This window comes from Helicoverpa armigera, chromosome 25 (genome assembly GCF_030705265.1).
Source record: "Helicoverpa armigera isolate CAAS_96S chromosome 25, ASM3070526v1, whole genome shotgun sequence".
In the NCBI taxonomy this organism is placed as follows: domain Eukaryota; kingdom Metazoa; phylum Arthropoda; class Insecta; order Lepidoptera; family Noctuidae; genus Helicoverpa; species Helicoverpa armigera.
Window position 1 is genome coordinate 35,293 of NC_087144.1, and position 25,280 is coordinate 60,572.

Genomic DNA, 25,280 nt, shown 5'->3' on the forward strand with positions numbered 1-25,280 from the left:
ATGGCAAGGAAGGCGTAGACTAATTTGACTGGCTTTAGAGAATTCTCTCAATAAATGAATTTCGCTGAGTCAGGAAGTTAATGCTCCGTCGGTCCCTAATGACCGTCCCAGTGTTAGCAACATGACGGGTTGCGGGTGTTATGATTTCCGCAGCATTAGAGTTGGTCACAACTTCTATTTAAAAGTCAGGTGTTTAGTATAAGTCGCATGAGGTTGACAGCGAAGGGATATGTATGGTCGGTACGTCTATACGATGCATGTGATGAAAGAGCCCGCGAGTGCGGCGCGAGCTGCACTGTTCCGCCTGACGCGACATAAAGTCAAGTGAATGCGAGTACAATAACAAAGTCCCATAAGTATTAAGTTTCGGGTATACGAGTTAGACAGAAGATGAAATGTTCGGCTTTGGGACCGCACCCCGAATCTTAAAGAAAAAGCAACCTTGAAAGTTTATTACGTTTACAGCTCCGGACCCTAACTTAACTTATAAAGGGATCTTTTTCCGTAGCGTCCCGCCTGAGCGGATTGATCGCGAGACGCCCTACCTACCTACCTTCTACTAGTTATGTGTTCCTATCTCTACATGTCTGTATTAAACGATACTATATACATATATGATAATAAGTTAACAATCGTAACGATCAATTCTATATGTCTTAGATTTTTTATCGAGGAAATAAACATGCGATATCCATCCGCATAAATTAGATAATAGTGTTATAAGTAATGGTTACCTAGTGATTGTGAACTTACATGTACATAAATATAAGTTTGAGTGTATGAGGTACAGGATACCATTATAGCAAACGTCCTTCTCTGGTGACAGAACACGCTATCAAGAGGCACTTGTCTCAAATGGTTGGTTATATTTAACGAGGTTGCGGCGTGATTGATTACAGTGATATTTTTGAGTGATGTTGGGGTGTTTCCTCGTTGAGGCTGAGTGTCTCCCTCGAGCTGCTGTTTAGCAGTGAGAGTCCTCGAGCCGCGCTCAGCGCTCGTGATTACAGGAGCCGAGTGTTGGAGCACTTTACGCAGAAGCCACTCGACGCGAGGAAATGCGCTATGCCACTCATTTGTTGTGCGTACTCACTCATGCATTATACTCATTTCGTGGCAACTGAAATTATAATCTTCATGGATTTCATTGTTCCTGCGATTGCAAGTTTTACTTTGATAACGTTAATTTATGATCTATCTGTTAACTGAAGTTGTAAGTTGCACTTCTGTTCTAGCGCGAACATGATAATTCGATGAGGGCTCTGGTGACTACTGCGTGCTGGTCGACCGAACCGATGTCATTTTATTAGGATTTGATCGACTCAGTAACACTTGCGGTGCTCCAGCAAGTGGAGAGTGTCGTGAGTTGCTCTAGACGGCGAGTATGTAAGCTATGACACTACCTGCAGAGACACCTGCAGGTGCAGGCGGGTGCAGGTTACGGCTATATTCGTCCGGCGCGGGCGGAGTGCGGCGGAGTGCAGCCAGTGCGGGCTGCTCGTATAAATAGCGCGTGGCGATGCGCCAAAGGGGGGGGAGATGTTTATTTCTAGTCAGCTCTGTGCTTGTCCACGATTAAACTTATCATTTTATTAACCTTCAAGCTTCAATTATAGCTGTTTCCACTAAGTCAGTCTTGCTACAAGAACAACCACTTTTTGGAAACAAATGTTAAGATGAACAGGGTGTTGACATCGCTTGGGTTTGTAGTACATACTTATACGTGTAATCATCATTGGATCTAGTTTTTCGTGGTGTTTGATCGTTGGTATGGTTTGGTGTCCTAATTTAATTCTACCGCAATAGATAGAATAGGTAGATGTAAGTATTCCGCACATATTGCAAATAAAACATTAGAATAACTGTATTTTTCAAGGTCTAAAGCAGAAAGGATCATGCCCATATTAGTATGGAGTCAAAAGTCAGCAATGCCATGCAATGCCCAAATTCCAGTTCTATGTCATACGATAGCTTTATAGCCATATTTGTAAGATATCTAGATTTAATATTATATAAAGCACTGATTCAAAAGATATTGGACATTAAACATGATAACTTCCTACTGGTTTTTATACATTTTATCGTTTATAGACAGTATTGCTATTAGTTTTTCACTAGGAACTTCATGATTATCATGACTTCATGATTTAATTGTATGTTATCAGATAAACATGTCAGTTATTTGAATATATATGTTACCGTAAAATTACAAATATCGTTAGATTACAATCTATCTCGAGAGATTGTAAACTGTCGAATTATTGTGAACCGTAACATCTGATTGCAATTTAACGCATTATTTTTTATAAAAAAATTGTACTTAATTTTTAAGACTCAAAGTAACATTATTTTAATTTACGTTTGAGGTTTTTATGTTTTTAATTTTAATTTGTGTTACAAGACAAAGTAATTGTTTTTTTTTAACTTTTTTTTTATAATTATTGTCCAATTTAAATTGTCTGAGGCCAAAATTACCTTTTTTACATTGCCATTTATAACCTTCAATTAAAAACATTGTATTAAAAATTGAAGTTAGTGACGAAAACGAATCGCTGCAAAACCGACTCCACGTAGTCTTGTTTGCTCTACCCCTAGAGTGCAATTCAAAACCGCGTAGGCGCGGAGAGGCGAGGCGGCCTGCGAGCTGAGGCGCAGGTAGTTTCAGCGCTCGCCGCCGCGGCTGAGGCTGGCCGGCAGAGCCGGCCAGCAAGCCGAAGCTGCGGTGGTGAGCGTGAAAACCATCTGCGACGATAAGCTCGTATGGGACCGCCGGAGCCCCGCAGCGCCGGAGCCGTGACAGAAGTCATTCTTGCTGCATGTTGCATGCTTACTTCCATGCTGGGTCAATTAATATGGGATGTGTTATATTTTAAACAAAAAACTCAGTGGGTACGAGTTAAAAAAACAAAAAGACTGACCAATCAGAGAAAGCTTTCGGACAGTTGACAATTCGACAATTTCTCATCGAAAGATTATAATATAGCGAAAAATAATGCGTTAAATTGCAATCAGATGTTACGGTTCACAATAATTCGACAGTTTACAATCTCTCGAGATAGATTGTAATCTAACGATATTTGTAATCTTACGGTAACATATACATACGAATATAAATGTCATTCATGTCGATAAATAGTACTCCTTTACTCGTCTCTTGAATGCACCCAACGATGGGCTTTCGCGTATCGAATGTGGAAGGGAATTCCACAGTCTCACAGCACGAACAGTGAACGATCCATCATAGCGGCTCGTAGTGTGGGAAGGGACACGAAGAAGGAGAGATGAGGAAGTGGGTTATTTTTTATTATATTCATTCACCGTCACTTTTTAGGCTGTTCACGTCAGCTCCATGTATTTTCAAGTTTTTTGCAAGTATACACACGTAAAATCAAGTTCCCGGGTTTTATTTACATCCAGAATAGGACCCTCTTATGTCTAACAAGCAGACAGCTTCTTAGTTGTTGTTCTCCCTGTATATACAATATACATAGATAGGTAGATAAGAGTGCAGCAATCACGTGTTTGCTGTAGCCGATGGAAATGACAACGCAAACATATTGAACCGAACTAAATTCTACATCATTTGCTATTGATTGAGCCGATTAACATAAACGATGTCTTGCTTTCTGAGCTCAATATAATAGAGAATATCTATCAATCATAGATCGACGTATTGCAACTCTTCGTCTGATAAAGCCCACGTTTCTGCCTGGTCTCCGCTGTCCGTCTGTCGAGTCCAGCTCGAGCTGAAATGAAATAGAAACCTTCAGTGGAGGCAGTTTATTAGATCGGGCGCCGGCAATTGGCTCCACCGACGCTCAATGATTTCCGCCTGCGACGCAGCGGATATGGAAAGCTCAACGTTTCCGAGCATATCTTGCTCATTCCGAACATATTCTGCAATCACTTCGCAATCATGATTGCCTGGTACGCTCTGATGCACAAATTCGATTCAATTGAGAATATTATTTTCCAAAGAACTTGATCACAAAACTCAACGAGTCATGTTAGAATCGTAATAAGTAGGAAATATAGACAGGAGGACCATTACTGTGAACGACCTATAGCGAGGGAAAGCTTCGTAAAGAGTTATCTTGAAGTAAAGGTTGGAGGATAGACTAGCTTCGAATAATTGGCTCGCTAGTTTTTAGTTTTGTCAAGTCTGATCCATCACCAAGTAAAAAAAAAACATAAAATTCCGTCCTACTGCACTAATACAACATCCCAAATAAACCATTCTATGTTGTTTCCTCCCTAAAGTGTTACTTAACAGCTTTTGATTATATCATATCAATTATATATATTTAAGGCAGTTGGACTTGAAATACAACTATAATTAAACATAAAGCTCGGTGGTGGCACAAAGCGCAGTATCTAATAGCAGTAAACTGTGGTGAGTGAGCACTCGAGCGTCACGTCTGCTTATTACAGCGGCCATCAAATGAAAGCAATCTGGCCGACTCACTGACATACTGCACGAGTGAAGTGAGCCTCGGACGCGGGGGCACTTAAGGAGCCATAGTCTTATCTTCTCCATGACGCAACTAGTATTGTCAATTAAAAATAAGACGTGTGTGTGTCGCATGACGTAGATCCCTCAAGGCGCCAGTATAGCACACTGGAACCGACACAGTTTACTGTTGTGCCGCAGTCGACTGTAAATAATGTTGTTTTCGGCAATCGCCACTGTCTTTATGTAAGGGAGGTCACTTGACTCCTCCATAACCGTCATAATAATATTTTATTGCATACTACGCTCAAATGTTTCATGTGTGATGTTGCATTGTATTTTATTGACACGAGATTTTATGTTGGATATAAAGGCAATCACTCTAATATGAAAATACGAAATTAAACATACTCGTAAAATTAAATTGAGGAAAGTGTTTAGAATTGTGAAGCTGTGAGAGGTGTCAGTTATTTAGTCCTAAAACAGCTTGTAAATATAAAATATAATACCTACTTATATCGATCGTCCGTTTATCGTAGTGATCATTGGAAGGCGAGTGAGAGTATCCCGCGCGACGCGACGGTCGCCGGAGGGTTACTTGACGACCGGGTAATGGAGTGTAATGACTGTTCAATCAGGCTCTTCCTCTTCCTCATTCGCCTTTTTAATTAAACCTTAGGTACTTGCTGAAATGTATTCAATTAACTCTTTCCCTACTCATTAGTCTAAAAAGCGTGCACTTGTTATGAAAATAACGTCTTACGCCTTTTATCCAGTTTGCTGAAATATTAATAACTAGCTTCTGCCAGCGGTTTCACCTGCATCCCGTGGGAACTACTTCCCGTACCGGGATAGAAAGGAAGTAGTCTATAGCCTTCCTCGATAAATGGGCTATCTAACAATGAAAGAAATTTTCAAATCGGACCAGTAGTTCCTAAGATTAGCGCGTTCACATAAACAAACAAACAAACTCTTCAGCTTTATAATATTAGTATAGATTATAATATGTTGGTTAAAAAAAAATTATTACATTGTTTGTTGGTTAAAAAATGTTGGCAGTATTACACTCCCGATTTCAATGAGTTGCAATAAAACGGCAATACACGGCAGTCCGTGTATTGCCACTCACTGGAGTGAAGGCGAGCGGAGCCAACAGTGCAGCTCACGCGACACGCGGCGCCAGCTGCCCGCGCTCCCACGCCCCGTCCGGTACATGCCATGTATACTACATTATATGATGTGACGATGTCCTCGGAGCCGATTATCGGCTACGCCAGGCCTCTGTCACTCGACGTACTTGCGCGCGATAAATGCCTACCGCTCGCTGGGTTACCGGTAGCCCCACGCGGCACAGGGCTTTCGACAGCCGCTCGCGACGCGCGTGTTTTATGTTTATTATTTTTATTTGTGAACATTATTGTTTATTTTTTATTTGCTTTTTAAAATTATCTAATAAACTGAAGAACTATTTTGATTTGTGTAGGTGTATATGTGACTATTTTAGGAAAATATAAAGGTTTCCTATTATATATGTATAGGCATTTAGAAAAATATTTTATACCTATGTATGTTCATACATATATTCATACATAGGTATAAAATATTTTTATACCTATGTATGAATATAGGTAGGAAAAGAAGATGAAATTCAAGGAATGGCAGCGGACGGAAGACAATGATGATAGTGAAAAAGCACGAAAAAAGGCTGAATATGATGAATGTAAGAAGAAAGCAAAGAAGATTGTGGCTGTTTCAAGGGCAAAAGCGCACGAGAGGATGTATGACTCCCTAGATAGCCCAGCTGGTCAAAATGACTTTTACCGATTGGTTAAATCTAGGGAGAAAATGACAAGAGATGTATGCCAGATAAGGTGTGTAAAGAATGGAGACGGAACGGTCCTTTCGAATGATGTGGAGATTAAAGGTAGGTGGAAGGAATATTTTGAAAGACTGATGAATGAAGAAAATGAGTGGAGCGGTGTGCTCCATCATAAAGCGGTGAACGAGGGCCTTGTAAGAAATGTATGTGAGGATGAGGTCAGATTAGCAGTGAATGGAATGAAAAATGGAAAAGCGATAGGGCCAGATGGAATACCAGTGGAAGTGTGGAAATTATTAAAGATGGATGGATGGAAATGGCTGGCTTTATTCTTCAATAAGTTGTTGCAAGAGGAAACTATACCAGACGAGTGGTGCAATAGTTTCCTGGTGCCCATTTTTAAGAACAAGGGTGATGTGTTGAATTGCAACAACTATAGAGGAATAAAGCTAATGTCACATAGTATGAAAGTGTGGGAGAAAGTTATTGAAAGGAGGCTGAGAGAAGAGAGTGATATCGCACGAAATCAATTCGGTTTTATGCCTGGTCGGAGTACAACGGACGCTATATTCTGTATTCGCCAATTGTGCGAAAAGTACAGGGTGCACACAAAACTTGCATATGGTGTTCGTTGACCTCGAGAAGGCATATGACCGGGTGCCTCGTGAGGTTTTGTGGTGGGCCCTTGAGGAGAAAGGTATACCAGGGAAGTATGTGCAGTTGATCCGAGCGATGTACGGCAGATGCCGTACAGAAGTCCGGTCCGCAGCGGGCACTACCACCAGCTTCAGTGTAGGTGTTGGCTTACATCAGGGGTCGGCCCTCAGCCCGTATCTCTTCCTGCTTGTAATGGACGCGCTTACGGCAGATATACGGGAGGAGGCACCCTGGTGTATGCTTTTCGCCGATGACATTGTTCTGGTGGGGGAGAGTGGGCCAGAGGTCCAGAGTAGACTGGAGGCATGGCGGCTGAGACTGGAGACAGTGGGTTTAAAGGTGAGCAGGAGTAAAACCGAATACCTTCATTGTGATTTTGGCGGTATTTCGGGACCCATGACCATAACCCTAGCCGGCATGCCCCTACCAGTTTGCTCCGACTTCCGGTACCTTGGTTCACTCGTCCAAAGTGACGGTGAGGTGAACAAGGACGTTACGCATCGGATCAATACTGGATGGATGAAGTGGCGACAGGTAACTAGCGCTATTTGTGACCCGCGGATGCCCCTCAAACTGAAGGGCAAAATTTACAAATCCGTCATTAGACCTGTCGTCCTGTATGGATCGGAGTGTTGGGCATTGAAAAAGAGGGACGAGAAGAGAGTGCATGTAACAGAAATGAGAATGCTGAGATGGATGTGTGGTGTTACAAGAATGGATAAAGTGAGGAATGATTACATTAGAGGAAGTCTGAAAGTAGCGCCAGTTACAGAAAAGATGAGAAGTAGAAGATTGTCGTGGTATGGACATGTAATGAGGAGGGATGATACGCATGCAACAAAGTGTGTGCTAAGTATGAATGTAGATGGATGGAGAGGAAGAGGAAGACCTAAGAAAAGATGGATGGATTGCCTGAAAGATGATATGAATAGGAAGGGAGTGAGTGTCAGTATGACGAGTGACAGGGGAAAATGGAAGAAAATGACATATTGCGCCGACCCCAAGTAATATTTGGGAACAGGGCAGGAGAAAGAAGAATATTCATACATAGGTATCTATTTTTTTAAGTAAAAATACTTATCTTCTTTGTCATTTTAAAAATAAGCGACTTACTTTAGATACTTAAATTATAGATACTTATACCTCATACTTAGTTATACATGCAATGATTACCGAGTTTTGTAGCTAAAAATATTTCGAGTATTAGTAGGTATAGTTCTCGTCCAACTAAATGGTGGCTTGGAACATTGCATATATCGCTGCGCAGAAACCAATTTTGGGTAAGTAGGTATGTATCAGCGGTCAGCGGTGTTGTGCCAGGGGTCATAGGTAAGTATAGAATACTTGCGTGTTCTGTGCTCGAAAAGTAGTTGGGCACCTCCATTGATTCGGGAAGTCAGTTACAAATAAGCGTAACTTTGTTCCCTATTTAATTGTAAGAGGCAACCCTACGCTCGCTATCGGCACGGTCGCGGTCACTGAACTGTGCGCTATCGCATTGAAGTAACAATCGAGCGCTGGAGTTTTTAAGGTTTATTTTCTAATGCAGCTATGAATTTGTAGGTAGTTTGGGAACTTGTAGGTGCTTATAACAGTAGGTATGGACTTTTTTGTATGGAGTGATTTATCTGTTACGTAGTAACTATTATATAATCTGTGGCTACGCTGGCTGTTCTCATATAAGGAGATCAGCCAACTCCGCAGGACATATGAAAGTGCACAAGTGCAATTTGCGCAGACACAAGTGCACTCATTATTATTTCATATGTACTTACTCTCTCGGGCCGTGACTTCAGGATATGAGAGTGAAGGATACTTGTGCACTATAATGCAGCTGGCTAAGGCCGGATAAGGCAGGCATACAGTCAATCTACAGCACAAACATTATTTGTGTGGAGCCGTGCGCCGGGCGAGGAGTACCGACATGCAACCCACTGCATCGGCGCATGTTGCACGATCACGCTACATGCCTGCATTCATTATTATGCATCAGATGCAGCCTAGCACATGTTTATTGCGCTTTCTAGGAAAAGAGATTCCTTTTTTTTAATTGGAAACTTAATTTTAGAGCTGGACAATAAAACATTCTCAAAGCTATGATAATAAGCCTAAAGTACCAAGGCCGCATGAACCGCGAGAGTACAGATTCACCCAATCTTCCCCAGAGCAGCGATAAATCTTCGTAAATCGGGATTACCTAACTGTTAGCCTGAATTTATTACCCGAGATCAATTTAACCCTTTCTAAATAAATAGCGTGATGTTGACACTTATTAACTCACCCGGGAGTGGAGGATCGGGTTACGGGTGTATGGTCAGCGAGCGTTTCGTTCATCTAGTTGTCCGTGCTGTGTCGTGTCTCCCGCGGTGGCCGCGGTGCGCTACCGTGCGCTCGGGGGCTGCGCTGCGGCGGCTACAGGCACTGGCGTCGCGTGCTGCGCTATATTTAGCCTTATACTACCCACCTACACTCGCCGACAATGTGCACTAAATTGGGTAAGTAGCGAACACCGCCGCAAAACTATATAAAACGATGAATAATTCAACCTATTTGATTTTAAACACCTTTGTTGAATTATTATACAAGTTTAAAATATACGACAAAGTCATGAACTGACGTCAATATACTTTTTTAATGTAATGAAGTACAAAGTTGTACCTATGGCATCACCACACTGATCGCAATACGCGCCGCCGGACTAATGCTCCGTCACAATTACAAGATTAACACTCGCCTCTATTTGTGTATGTTAATTGTAATGTATTGCGTGTGGCGGCGGGGCCCGGGGGCCCGGGGGCCCGGGCGAGCGGCCCGCGGGACGCACTCTGCGCTACAATTGGGTTGCATGTAATTGGACACTAAGAGCTGGTTTTAGAGAACATAATGTGCGACATTACGTTTCACTTTTCTTTTGCAACAATATTGACATTATGCAGTGTTACACTAACCAGTGCTCATGTTTCTTAAGTTTATCAGCAGCGCCATTTTTACCTATTGATATATAAAATAGTTCGTATTGTTAGTAGTGTGAACAAAGTTTTCAGAAAAAAACATCGATAAAGCCAGGTTGGTGACTGGCCCCTTGACGGAAATCACATCAATATTGACATGTTGTGTCCCCGCAGGACAAAGGCGAAACCACTCGGAAGGCGCTTAATTTTCTTTTTAGGAACGCTTTGAAAGAAGAAAACCAAACTCAATCCCTAAATGAGGGACAAAATCAGAGACTCATCTTCTAGTCACGTCACGTGCGGCGGTGGAGCTGCTCAGTGGACGGAGGCCGACAGTCACGTCAGACGGTGTTCGTCAATACCGGGCGGTGCTCGGCCGAGCGTCAGTTGTTCGGTGAGCCGCTAATTACGTGCGCCAAGTGGTGCGGCGCTCCGGCTGTCACAGCGCGCTTGGCTGCTGGCTGTCTACTACTACAGATTGATTCTTCACAATGAACAAGTTCCTGAATTTAGTTCTTCGGAATGAAAATCGTCAACCCTAAAACTTATCATCTTATGTAGTCCTCTTGATCCGATCCCCTGTCTACGTTACCATACAGTAGGGGCTAGGTTGAGACGGTTACTTTCATAATAAATTATTATCTTATATCTATATATGGTCACCTCACCTGTAATCATTATTTGCCAAAAGAAACTAGTTGCCAGGCCACGGTGCCTGCACGGGCTCGCAAACAACCCTAAAATGTGCTCATAAATATAAGTTTAAAGTAAATACTTAAAATAGCTGTGGTGGGCTTAGGCTCATGCATAATGTAAGGCGCGATAACATGCTGAGCGACGGCCGCGTGACGTCACTGATAGTGCAGTCAGCACTCGCAGCTGCGACGCGTCCAACTAGTCAGATAGTCATATAAACATAGCATTAGCGTATACCTGTGTACCAGGGCACCATACAACACAAGAGCTGATCTAGCGAACAACTGACGAGCAGAGAGTGCCGCGACTGACATGTTACAACTTCGGCGGCCGAAGTGCCTGCATTACTTATGAGACTTTATCGACTGTCGATATCGCCGTCCCGCGGGAAATACGCGCCAGATAACGTAATTCCTTTGACTTTGGAATATGATGTTTATTGAAAACTTTCACGTAGCAATCGAAAAGGACCATGCCCATCTGTGCCCCAGTAACGCCCAGAGAAAGTATATTACAAGATAGCCCTAATAAATAAAAACTAGAATTATGATGATAATTTGAAGTCTTAAAAAGCACCGGTTAAAAAATAAAAAAAATAAGACATTCTTGTTGAAATTGCAGTACATGACATAACTCAAACTCAAACTCAATTTTTTTTATTTCAAATAGGCCTATTAAAGCTCTTTCGAAACGTCAAAGTTAGGTGCACGGTTCCAAAGAGTTGGTCTCATGGAGAAGAACTGGCAAGAAACTCCATCGTTTCAATCATGCTTTATTTATTACGGCCTGGAATCTCGTCCTTTGGCCCATGTATATGTCACCGTAAGATTACAAACACCGTTAGATTACAATCTATCTCGAGGGATTGTAAACTGTCGAATTATTGTAAACCGTAACATCTGATTGCAATTTAACGCATTATTTTTCGCTATATTATAATCTATCGATGAGAAATTGTCAAATTGTCAACTGTCCGAAAGCTCTCCCTGATTGGTCAGTCTTTTTGTAAGATCGAGAGCGATGTAGAGCGGTCAAATTGTCAACTGGCGTAGAACGGAATGCATCTTGCGCGCTGATTGGTAGAACGTCAAAAAAGAAAATGTTCTTTGCTACTCCCGGTGTCACAGCTCTTTGACGTGCAAAAATAAGTGACGGTTTAATTTTTTATAAAATCAAAAATTGTACTTAATTTTTAAGACTCAAATTACACACAATTAAAAATTGTATTAAAAATTGAAGTTAGTGACGAAAACGAATCGCTGCAAAACCGACTCCACGTAGTCTTGTCTGCCCTACCCCTAGAGTGCAATTCAAAACCGCGTAGGCGCGGAGGGGCGAGGCGGCCTGCGAGCTGAGGCGCAGGTAGTTTCAGCGCTCGCCGCCGCGGCTGAAGCTGGCCGGCGGAGCCGGCCAGCAAGCCGAAGCTGCGGTGGTGAGCGTGAAAACCATCTGCGACGATAAGCTCGCATGGGACCGCCGGAACCCCGCAGCGCCGGAGCCGTGACAGAAGTTATGCTTGCTGCATGTTGCATGCTTACTTCCATGCTGGGTCAATTAATATGGGATGTGTTATATTTTAAACAAAAAACTCAGTAGGTACGAGTAAAAAAATTAGAAGGTAAATAAATATTTTTATGATGTCATTTAATAGTATTTAAGAAGTTTACTGTTAGAATGCATGCTACAAATTTAGATGCAAAAAAATAACCACCATGCTGAGTTGTATTTAGAGTGGAAGATAACTCGTGGCTAAGATAGTATTATTTAGATGCTCGACGCTTTATTAATTGTGGCTGACTTAGTAATTTAGAAGGCAACATACATTTTTGGGGGCGAATAATGATATTAAAAAGAAGCCTGTTTAATTAGCACCCCTTTTATTTTATTTTTAAATATTAGTTTGTATTTGAAGACAAAATACCTTACTGTGTTTTTATAAGAGTTATTTTTATATAAATTTAATACTTGAAGAATTTTTGAAGAGCATTTATTTTATTTAACTGACACCTCTATTTCATTCCTAACTCTACGGGAACTCCATGGGAACAGAACGGCTGGTCGTGATTGGTCGATCTTACAAAAAGACTGACCAATCAGAGAGAGCTTTCGGACAGTTGACAATTTGACAATTTCTCATCGATAGATTATAATATAGCGAAAAATAATGCGTTAAATTGCAATCAGATGTTACGGTTCACAATAATTCGACAGTTTGCAATCTCTCGAGATAGATTGTAATCTAACGATGTTTGTAATCTTACGGTAACATATATATATATATATGTATATATATTTTATATGTATTATGTCTATGTATTGTGTAGTTTTACTACATATATATGTTTAGTATATTGTTATTTGATATTTTTGCTTAGTTGTCAATGTTTGTTGTGCACTTTTTAATCTACCCAACCACTATCAAATCTCTCCATGGCTTTAAGGTTGGCTGTAAGAGAACCCAATTCTGGGTTAAGCTCGCCATTGTACATAAACTGTCTTTATTATTTTTATTATGTATTGTTAAGTGTGCAATAAAGAATAAGAATAAGAATTTTTAACGTAGGTATCTCCATAAAAAATGTACGTCATTTCTTGACGCCTAGAACGATGAACCGCGACCCGTTGAGATGCGCGTTGCTATGAAAAAATGTATTGGCGCTTCAGGCCGCGCCATACATTTTTTCATATCCATTTTCGCTCCCCCTATAGTTTCCCTGGTCTCTGTGTCTATACGCTTGCGAAAACTTTAGCGTAACAGACTAGACTTCAAGTTCATGAAAAAGAGTTCAAGTGCATGTTCATGAGTACTCGCAACTCTCATCAGTTACGGTACTTTAAACATTTGACATCAAAATAATCCAGTCTTGACTAAAACCTGAAACATGAGAAGCTACCTGCGTGACGAGTCACCTCGGCGACAAACAGCGTCGTATATCAATTGAGCTAATTGCTGAACCGAGCTAGTTTATATTTGGCAATCTTCCATTTCAGATGTACGCTTAACTAATGGCAGCAGAGATAAAATTATTTATCAGTGCATACTTTGTTCAGTAATGTAATCAGCCTCTGCGTATTTAAAATAGAAAATATATTCAAAATCAGTGTCAGAATGGCAACCAAGTCGCATCGGCGTGACATGGGTATGAAGGATATTTGAGGAAGTGCAATATTTTATAAATATTTACCAAGAGGCGGTGTCTCATGCATGCTACTGTTATGGAGTCACGAGTTTAGACTAATCGCAACATTATCATTATAACTACATATTTATCAACGAAATGGTGTGTCGTTGTGTGGGTATGTTTGTTTTTTGAGAATACACAATAAAAAAACTTTTCATCGCTCCAAGGAGCTCATAAACAGTATGTGTGTATCGTGAGCAAACAAGCACATTATATCTGTACGTTGTACCTACGTTTGCTGATAAACTCCGCTCCCGCGCGATGACAAATGGTCTCACGTGTTTTTGGAGCTAAAACTTTAAGCCCAACTTTAAATTGGAATTGTGCCCGATATGCCGTGTCTGTAATTGTTATTACTGAAGAATTTATATTTATCGAAAATCTGTACAGTTACAAACAAAGACAACATTTTACTAGAACTAAGTAGGAAATACTCGTAGCTTATGAGGTCCTTACACAATATTTATTATTCCGTAAAAGCGGTTAATTAATTGTTAAACTTCTACTCCAGCAAATGTTCGGCCTGAACTGGCCTGAACCACGAGCTGTCAGCGATTGAGCAATTAGGCAGCGAGCGCACAAAACGTGAAAATAAGTATCTATAACGTTCCGCTCCGAGCTCGGGTCCATCTGCGCGCGAATGACAGCTGTGCTGTAAGCCTCTTACTGTGTAGTGGCTGCAGCAGGCGATGCCGAGAACATGTGAACAATGGCCTGAAGCCTTCGATAGCCCTTTTTTATAACACGCTGAAAAATGTACCTACACCTGTGAAACATGCTCACCGAGTACGTACAGACAGCATGAGCCGCATCACTATGTGCTTAGCAACTACTCATGTCCTACTCGTTACAGCCGACCTTGACACATATTTGAGCGAGCTAATTGAAAAACTTGCTACCACAATATTTCATTGTGTCCCGCGGGAACTGCTATGTTCAGAAAAAAAATATAGGTATTTATGTCAACCTTCTTAGAACTGTTTTATGAAAACTGTTTTTTGTTTTTATAATATAAGTCGTGACAAACAAACTGAGTAATACGCTTTCTTTGTTTATTTTAGCGGGTTTTGACTCTTTTACCGAGTTTCAGAAAAGGAGGAGGTTCAATTTAGTTATTTAATGAATCCTTCGTCAATGTCTCACGGGGAGTGAGATCGAGAGCTACTGATTCCGACCAAATTGCCCCTTAAAAAGTTCGCCATTTAAATCCCGAGCGGCCATTACTTACATCCACACAACACAAGCGAACTGACAAACATTGGCTATAAACCACGCGCTATCTAATCCGCACATCAATATATCATATAGAGAGAAAACCTATTTGTGAAGTTTTCGTATCGGCGCGTTATATTAGTCGCTAGTTCCTGAGAGGTAACGTGCGGCGCGTGTGACAGCTGACGGACTATCAATCAATACTCAAAGTATATCCCAAAGTAATAAGTGCTGGTGACTTGTTTGTACATTATGAACTCCTGGTATTTGAACGTCGCTGTTAACTTAATATACGTGTATTAAATTTAAAAGTAATCCCAGCGCGGGTTTCTCACACGGAACGATCTCAAAGCTTTTGTTAAAATTTTCAAGCCGGACGCAGGTACTACTCATTTTATGAAGATCATTGTAAAAACTCAATGGAATGGAATACGACTTTACATACATATAAGCAGAACCCGGGCAGACCAGTATGATTGTCCGTGTGAGCACATAGAACAGGATTGCCGCTCATACAGTCGCGTTAGTGCTGAGCGTCTCATTTGCCGAGTATCTGTATCGGAAAAAGGATTTGTGCCATTATCCACTAAGTTATGAATGAGAGGTTAATGCAATATTAAGTGGCTTGCGGTAGTAACATTATCTTATTATCTTTTAGGGTTTGTTCACACTACTAACGCTAGAAATCTAACTAAACTTCACCTTATACATACTTGTATGTAATAGTTAAAGAGAAGTTCTTAGATAGTTCTTGAAGCTCATTTTTGTGCAACGCGTAACGGTTATGTTAATGGTAATGCAATTCATATTATGAAGTAGCTCTTTTATGAATCTTTAATAGTTATAAGAGGAAATGTACCGTGGAAATATTGCAGGTATTTGGTGTCGGGTTGAGCGGCAACTAGCAGCCACTAACTCGCGTAACTAGCAGATAGCCGCGCTGCCGGGAATTAGCGCAAACGCTCAGCAATCTGCCGCTTACAGATATGCGATTATACGTTTTGAGTTCTACAACAATGTTTCCAACTACCGCTAGCTGTGCTCGTCGTGAAATAAGGATTATAAAATAATAAAGATACATAAATAATATTCTTAGTATTTATTTGTTTCGGAATTTAAATAAAATCTATGTAGTGTCCTCAGATAAAAGAAATAGTTTATCTGTAGTTGACAAGCTATAGGTAGCCACTTCAAAGTGACCAGGACGTCATAAGTTTGAGGAGGCGTTTCGGTGCGATGGTCAAGGGGCCGACATCGCAAGCAATAACGGCCTACTTTGTATTATTTACTGTTGTTAAGTGGCTCTAAGTTTCTCAATCTGAAGTTGGAAAGGCAATCGGATCGCGCTCACCGGCCGGGGAACAACTTAAGGAGTTTATTGCTGGGTTTGTTTACTGGGGCCTTTGCGACCGCTCGCTACGTGCACAACTAACTTATTTCAATCTAGACACACGGCAGTGTGTCCGCCAAGTTCGAGCAAAAAAAGCGACACACCGGCCGTGGGTTATATGTATTACACGAACCATTTCGGGCCAAATTCGACCCCCCTATAACTCAAAATCTATTTTATTTACGCATATCAAATTTCTAGTATCTGTTGAGACCCTCTCACTTATCTAAAATACAAAATTTCATTAATATACCTATTGTAGGTCTTGAGATATTGACGTCAGAAAATCGCTATTTTTACTATACACTCACTGACTGACTGACTGACTCACTCATCAAAAACCTAGACCACTTCCAATAGTCGTATTGACTTGAAATTTGGCATGGAGGTAGGTCTTTATGTCAAGGTAAAGGAAAAAATCTGAAAATGGCCAAGCGTGAGTCGGTTTCAAAATAATGAAGGTATTCATACCCCTAAGGAACTAAAACGAACTAAATTTATCTATATTTATATAATATATCTTCGAATGGTCGTACCGATCTGAAATTCGTTACAAAGGTTTGTATTTAGTCAAAGTAAAGTAAAAATCTGAAAACGGCCAAGTGTGAGTCACTTTCGAAAATAACGAATGTGTAACTTTGATCCACGAACATAATATATGATAACATGTCATGTCAGTCAGTTGGTAAATCTAGGCCATTTAGTTAATCTAGTTTATTTCTTTGTAAGAAGCATAGTGCATATTCAAAACATAATAATAAGAAAACAATAAAATAAACAACCTTACAAAAATAAATGAAATCCCACCCAAAACAAAAATGTGAAAGACTGCCAAGTTCGATGAAATGGGAATACTTCGCCTATAAAAGAAGTGAGATCTGAATAAGTACCAAGTTCCATACACATACCTTAGTTAAAAATAGTTACTTTTTAATGATGTTACTTGGCAAGTTTTAATAGAAAATTAAATACTTGATTCATTGCGTTTAGTAGGTTTATAACAAGGTGTGTGAAAACTTGCCAAGTAACATCATTAAAAAGTAATTATTTTTAACTAAGGTATGTGTATGGAACTTGGTACTTATTCAGATCTCACTTCTTTTATAGGCGAAGTATTCCCATTTCATCGAACTTGGCAGTCTTTCACATTTTTGTTTTGGGTGGTCGGACTTTAATTATTTCACTGTACTTATACGAAGACCCCTGTTTCAATAAATAGTTTCAAGTAGCATACTTTATATTATGTTCTGATTACACGCCCCGCACATATTACTAAGGAAACATGTGTTCTAATCTAATATAAGTAAACATAATATAAAAATAAAGTTGACAGCATTACACCTTATCGTTTCTACATAATTGTCATATATAATTACTTTTAATTATGATACCTATAATTAGATATTAATAACATTCTAAAACGGAAATATAATAGTCAGTTGGACACAAACACGGTTGAGACATGATTCGAATATCGATGGAGAAATCAATAACCCAGCGAGTGATATGTATAGCTCGCGCCGCGCGGGACACAGGTGACAGACACCACAGCGCACACGACGACTGTTAGCGCCTTCCGCTAATTCTGTGTGTAATGTAACATTTCGTCGCATAGTTTCAGTTTAAGATTTGGACAAACACTTAATAGTTTTAACTTCCTCTAACGTGTACTGTTCGGTAATTTAATTTGTAAAGTATGGGAAATTGTCTAGTGTGTCAGTCCACGAGAGTTCCGTGTGGTGTGGTGAAATATCCATGTAGTGCGTGCTCGGTGTCGCGGCTTGTGTCGCGAGCGATTAGTGCTATAATAGTAGTGGGTGTTCGTGACGGTGCACATTAAGCGATTGCCGTTATTTACAAGTATCGCCTGATGCCTTACTTTGTGCTCCACTGTTAGCGTGTACTCGACAACGGGAAGCAGGTAATACCAACTCAAATGTTACACAGAACAACGAACTGAACTGTGCGCACGGACAAATGTTATCACGTTTCAGTAGACACGAGTCGCTACAGTTCGCTGTCTGATTTTTATTTCTGTGTATAACGACACTGCTGTCATCTGCGTTAAACTTAATCTATATCTTCAGGCTTTTCTTATGGCAACAGAGGTTGCGGGGTCAATCTAGCTCGGACAAGCGTAATCTTAGGAAGAATAACTTCAAGATGTACACCGGGATAAACGAGCCGATGAGGATGATCACCTCAAGCAAGGAGTCGCGTGTGTTCCGTTGTAAATGAATACGGAAATGACAACAATACGAATAATACATCACTTATAATAGTTTCCCAGTAATGTTGATAGGTATTCATGCACTAATTATCACTGGTATTGTTACGCGCTGAATGAGAAACCTCGGCTGATCCCGTCCCCCCCTCCCCGCCCCCGCGCCGCGCTCCCCCCCCCACGCCCTTGGCCTTTATCGGAGCTAGTTGACAATCTGAGAGAGATGAAGTATTTAAGTAGTAGACATACATATACAGATGTATGCAGCGTGTTGTGTGCAGACTGCACAACTGCTAACATTGCACTTACTATTTGTGTCTACGAGTACCTACTGTTGTAGGCTCGAATCTTTGTAAAAGCTCTTATTTTGAGCGCTGTAAAAGCTTACGGATAAGTATCCCTTGCAAATTAAACCCCTTACTTATAAACGTCAATTAAATATAAGTAATACTTAAGGGCTGTTTAAGAAAATTCTTACTTATAAACGTTGCTTAAGCATGTCTTAACTAACATTTAATCACTACTTAAGACTTTAAGTAGTGATTAGTTAAAATGTTGCTTAGAAGGTGATTAGAGATTTTATAAGTAAGGGGGTAACATAATATTAGATGTTGGGAGGAAGAGGGTTTCAGAAATATTACAAGCTACTTTTCTTTTTATTTTCTTTTACTAATAGAAAGTAAAGTCTTTTTTGTCCAGACATTGTGATTTACGTTCTACATTATAGGGACAGAGCATTGTAGCGTGCCCTCGGACCGTCGCGTACACTCGCACGCTGCGATTTGTTTGAGACGAGGCGAGACTGCCGATACCGTACCTACCGACATTTCTCAAGACTTCTGATAAAATCTTATGTAAGACGTTTGTGTATGATCAGAATAATTTTGGAATTACTAATAATTTTTAATACTTAACCTTTGTAATACTTAACCCAGAACCGCGATAAAAAGCAAAAATATTGTCCCAACGTAAAAGTAGGATTCGTGCAATAATTTTGAAGACGTATTAGTCCCGTGGTGGGGATACACATTAGAATTCCTCCACAGACGGCATCGGTAAGTGCGATCAGACACGCGCTAGGTATGTGCCGCACGTAATACATTGCGCATTAATTGTGCATGCTATTAGCAAGCCGATGTGACTGCACGCCCTAGCGCAATCTACGTAGTCACGTGCTACGCGCTACGAGCTGCTACGACCGGTGGCTACGAGCGTAGCGCACAGCTGTAGTACAATTTTGTTATAGTGTACGACTGGAACAAAAGACAAGATTCGCCATTGGATATAGATATAACTTATTTGTACATCGGTAAAACCTGTTCTTTATATTTGTTCGGGAAAACTTCATCTAACAGTAAACTGCTTAGCTGACTCGCACTCGCGTTTCTAGCATTCTTGCGTTTATTGTAACGAATTGTAACAATTTATCTGTCGCTCTGTTACAATTACCATTTATTGCATCTTTTGTGTCTTTCTAGATTGAGTAAATCAATATAGGAACAGTACGTAATTTTCTTAACTCAGATTAAAAACCCAGTAAGTATATTTATGTTAATCTCTTACTAATGAATGAGTGGTCAGCGTCTTACAGAGCAACTGAGTATGTAATGTATGTAATACCTACCTACGTATTTCATTTTCTTTGTTAATACGTGGGTTATACATAATTCTGGGTAATATAATGAGTGAGCGTGGGCATCGCACTGGCCGCACGTACGCTTTATGTCGCTCACAGTGAAGTGCCGCGCAGAAGGTTCGCTAGCGGACCCGAGCCTGGGAAATCGCAGCGGCATCGGTATACTTCGAACCGGACAAGCCCATGGACTCGTACCTGGAGCACCTCAGAGCGATTATGTGTCGCCGTCCTCTGACACCAGTACAAAGACAATGCTCAGTTCCGCACGTCATTACTATTGTAACGTAACGCTAAAACTCATTGTTCTGTCAGTACTTGCTTAGTGCTGGGATATGTACCTGGCTGCTCCCGCCGGGGCGCGGGGCTAGTACACGAGCGTTTGATTTGAACGTGACTTGACTTTCGAATGTGTTACCCGCATTACTTAGCCAACAACTTTATATGTTGCTAAACCTTTACATACTACCTACATTTTTATAAGGTGGATGAGGCATATAATTCTGTATGACCTAAATAATTGTACTACTTGATATGTCCTAAAATAATACATACTTAGATTTAAAGTATTTACATGCTGACCTTGACTTACTTGATAGTTGAAATGAATGTGACGTGGCTAGTAATAGACATGTGTTTGTTTTGTTGACAGTTTGCACACATAGCGACGTTCACTAAACAATCGGTACTTGCTTGATAGTGTGTTACAAGTTCGTAGATGTAGTGGCTCATCTCATCTGACCGGGCATCGCGTCGACAGCCGCCATTACAAACTTGTATAGTTGTGGAGCGAGGGAACGGTAACTTAGCACTTTACCCGCTTTACGAGAGGCACCCACCGCCCGCCGCCCGCCGGCCCACCGCCATCAAACGTACTTCACGACGACGATACCGGATAAAAATGTGTACTACGAAAATAAAATGCAAAGAAAATAATTGCCTATACATAACTTTCGGAGCTTATTCGTTTACAAAAGTATTTATTTATACACATTAATTACCAGGAGAGCAGAAACGTCGCGTGGTGACGCTACGAATATCAGGGACGGACATGAGACACCTACTGTTGCGAACACATTCGGAGTTGACTGACAGCTATTGCATGCCACGCGCGGGGACTTGACTGAATTTTATTAGTTTACTGTTTTATATAGACGTGTTTATTGGATTTGCTCATTACGCTCCGTCACTGGGTATTGATTGATTCCTGGTGACGATGGAGACACAACACATAAGAGCAACACACACGACGAGACTCTAGGGAACCCCTCGGGAAGGAAGATGACATCGCGTTATGTTTTGTTATTATGACAGTATCCACATGACACAACTTTGCACATCATAGTCAGGCACGCAAATTAGTCCCGACACCTCGTCGCAGCAGTTCTGCAAGAGTAATGAACGCCGAGATAACGTGAACACTGAACAATTAGCCGTGCCTCGCACTGTGTCCAAGTAGTTCGCAACTCGTCTCAACAATGTGGGCGCGCTGGGACGACGTATTTATCAACAGCACCACACGCCAGCATGACACAGTAGGTTCACATCGATCCGAAGTCTAACAAAAGCATCGGATTCCTTAACAACTTCAATATTGTGCTGGGAATATACCTAGATAGTCAGAGCATAAACCCATGTGTAAGACGATCACTTTGAGTCAATGACTTATAGTTTCCAGTAAAATGAAAGGGGAAGTGAGGAGTAGCGAGTCCGTAGCGCATGGTGCTGGCACTTCTGCGCGAGCTCCTGCATGTGTCTGCGGCCCTGGTGCCGGCGCGCGGGATATTGTGAAGTTGCGTAACAGCCGCCTGACACCCCCGGTCCCCGCTGTCATTCATTAGTTTCCTCGGCCACAGATTAAAACTTCTTTGAAGTTTACAAAATATCCATTCAAATGTCGGTCTTCATTTCTTTTTGTTTGTCTCTCATATGTCTGTACGCGGTGACCTGGTTGTATGTTCCATTTGGCAAATAAAAGTTCAAGGAGTAACTTTTGGTGAAAGACATACGTTGCTCTTGGTCCACGTGAAAAAGAAGCACTGTTTTAAAGAGAATTAATAAAAGCTTTCCAATCGTCCACTTAGTCGGAGGGAATATTATATGCTGTGGTTTATCTTGTAAATCGCCAGCTATTGGGCTGCTATCATGAAATTGGAATCTTAAAATGTAATTTCCTTTTAAAGATATCTGTTATTTACCGTTGCGCATACCGTGTTATGGCCATTTGTCTGATCTTCTATTGACTCCTGATTGCTAGAAAATTAAATTGTTCGGTAGGGATTCCGAAAATGTAATTGTTCTTGAAATGCTATGTTCTTTGTTATAAAGTTGGCTAGTTGCTACACTTGGAACTATTTTGGTAAACATTTTAATAAAAGTTTCAAGATTGTATTTCCGCACTAATAAATCTTAAAGTTTAATACTTAAGAAGCGGGAAGTTCGCGTTATTTTTACAGAAACATTACGTCACAGTGTCTCATTGTTGCAATGTTTGTACTTAGTTCCAAAAGTATTTAATGTTCTATTTACTTTAAAGGTTTTTCTTCTATTTTGATGTTACCATATGAGGAAGGCTAATCGTTTTACTTTACTTGCAGTTTATTAGTTCTAAAAAAAAGTAAATAACAAACAGCCAGTAGTGGCGTAGTTTAATTTGTAGGCAAAGTAAAAGTGCGCCGATGTCCCGACGCCAACAACAGTGCACTGGTGAGATATAGCTGAACAAGTTGACCCCGGGCGTCGCTGCCACCGTCGCTAAACTAACATCATTTATTTACCAAAAACTTTATAAAACGCTGCAATGTACGAGCTCAGTTCGCTTATTGTGCACCGGACAGTTAGTTCGCGAGGTGTATCACTGTACAGATAGGTGACTAAAGTTTCGTTAACAGTACTTATGACTATTATTTATTGTTTTCCATTTCCAAATGAAATAAACCGATTAGAGTGAACAAATAAAAATCGGCTGTCAAATTGAAGCCAAGTGATCAAATCAGCGTTTTGACGGTTGTTTTTGGTTAGCTAGTGCAACCCACCCTTGATTCTCAATTCATTACTAATGAAAAAACAAACTGACCTACAGGGCTCGTTGTTTGTGAGCATATTTGAAAGCCACTTGTAACCGCATCGGGCCCTATCTGATGCTTTGACTACAGACGTCTTGCTGAATGTTGTGTACTTGTGTCACATTGAATTATTAGTCCCACAGGGTTTATGATGGCCTGGTACCCACACAACATGTTGCGCGTACAAACTGACGGGCCATTCATTATGTAGTTATTTGCTTGTCTAGGCGTGTTTGTGTCTGAAACAAAAGCTCTTGCGAATGTCCGAGGTATAATTTTACTGAACATTCACCCCTTACTTATAAACGTTATAAACGAGATTTTATAAGTAAGGGGGTGATCAGTGTTTGTCCAGGTTTTCATTAGATCACTGGTGAACTTGTCTGTTGGTAATGTTGACGGTCGGTCGGTTGGCAGCCAAGGACGCGTGACATCGCGGCATGATGCACTGCATCGTAATTACAATACGTCTGAGATGTTTACTTGCAGAAAATACTTCTAGATCATATAATAGTTGTTGTGGTCACGTTGAATGTGTATGTGGACCCCACCTAACTCCTCTGTACACAAAACGAGGTTGTGTTGGTTCACAACTTGTAGGTAAACACAGCGGATGCAACTATTACGAACTCAGTATGGATCATTTCCTTGTTCATACTAACAGGTTTACTAACTCTTTACTAGTCGTAGAGGTAAAGTAAACTATCTGCCTCGCTGGGTGTGCTAAGCTTTAATGATAAAGCTGACAACATTTGAACACATAGGAGACCGTACAATGTAGTTTTAAGAAGTTGGTTCAGTATGTGAGTGAAGCTACGAGACAGCGGTCTGCTTCCATGTTTCATGCTGTGACTGATTGAAGAGGCGCGAGGGAGACGCGCGGGAACTCCGACACAATGTGTCGCTCGTTACTTGTCACAAAGGGTTGAGGGTAATACAAGATGCAATATAAGATCATTGAAAATATTATTGATATCAGCCATATTGGATTCAATAATAACATGACCTGAATAAAACCCAAAAAGTACCTGCTCTACAATGAGCTGGATTTCAAAGGTAAATGTGGATTTTGCAGTTCATTCTCAGGTCTCAGGTGACTTCTGTAATTAACTAAAATAACTACTATCAAGTATAGATAGATTATTCTTTATTGTACACCAAGAAAATGAACACAGTATTGCTTGACCATTCCAACTAAAACGATTCAAGTAGTGTTGTGTACTCAAAGTTGATAAATAATAAAAAATACGAACTGGCTGACTAACGAGACATAGCACCGCGTAGTCGAGCCATTTCACATTCGGTAGATGACACCTACATATGTACGAAATGGCATTTTAATAGTGTAATGAGCCATTTTACTGACCTCATCTATGGATATGAGTTTTACGTTTGTCCTTCACATATTAGGGAGTCATTCTTATACACTGGTATACGTATGTTTGTCTTTTCTCTTTCAATAGCAACCTGATAAAATATTATATTTTACGCACTTGAAGGATCCTGTAACATTGCGAGTAGGTTCACTACCAGCGCGAAAGTGAAAGATGGTGTGTTTTTACTCTCTCGCGTAAAAAGCACCAAGTGAAACATAAGTAGACCATTTGCTGAATATATGCATGAAATAAAACTGAAGTATGCTCTACCTGGGCGCGGGAGAGGCCGCACCGACCAATATTTTTATCTGTAATTCTGGTTCCCTGACCCTTCAGTTTACGACTGTCATAGACACTCTGACCTCCTGTAGAATTAAGATGAGAGAAAAGTAAGACCGAAATCAATTAATTAAGAAGCAGCCACCATCGATCACTATGACAGTGCAGTTTCAATGAAATGTGCATGCTTTATTAATGGCTGTATAATTTAAGCTAAAGGATGGCGGCGAGATATTCCGCAATTGAATGGATTATACTCGTGTCTGAATAAATCACTTGGTGCTGGCGAGTCGCCAGGAGCCGCGAGACAGACTTAACGCGGGGATTAACGTGTTCACCAGCAGTG

General features: G+C 40.7%; 1 protein-coding gene across 1 annotated transcript in view; it reads right to left on the reverse strand.

Moving 5' to 3' along the window:
* LOC110374948 (uncharacterized) overlaps positions 1-25,280 on the reverse strand; it is a 43,693-nt gene that overhangs the window by 4,621 nt on the left and 13,792 nt on the right. The gene's annotated exons all lie outside the window — the stretch shown is intronic.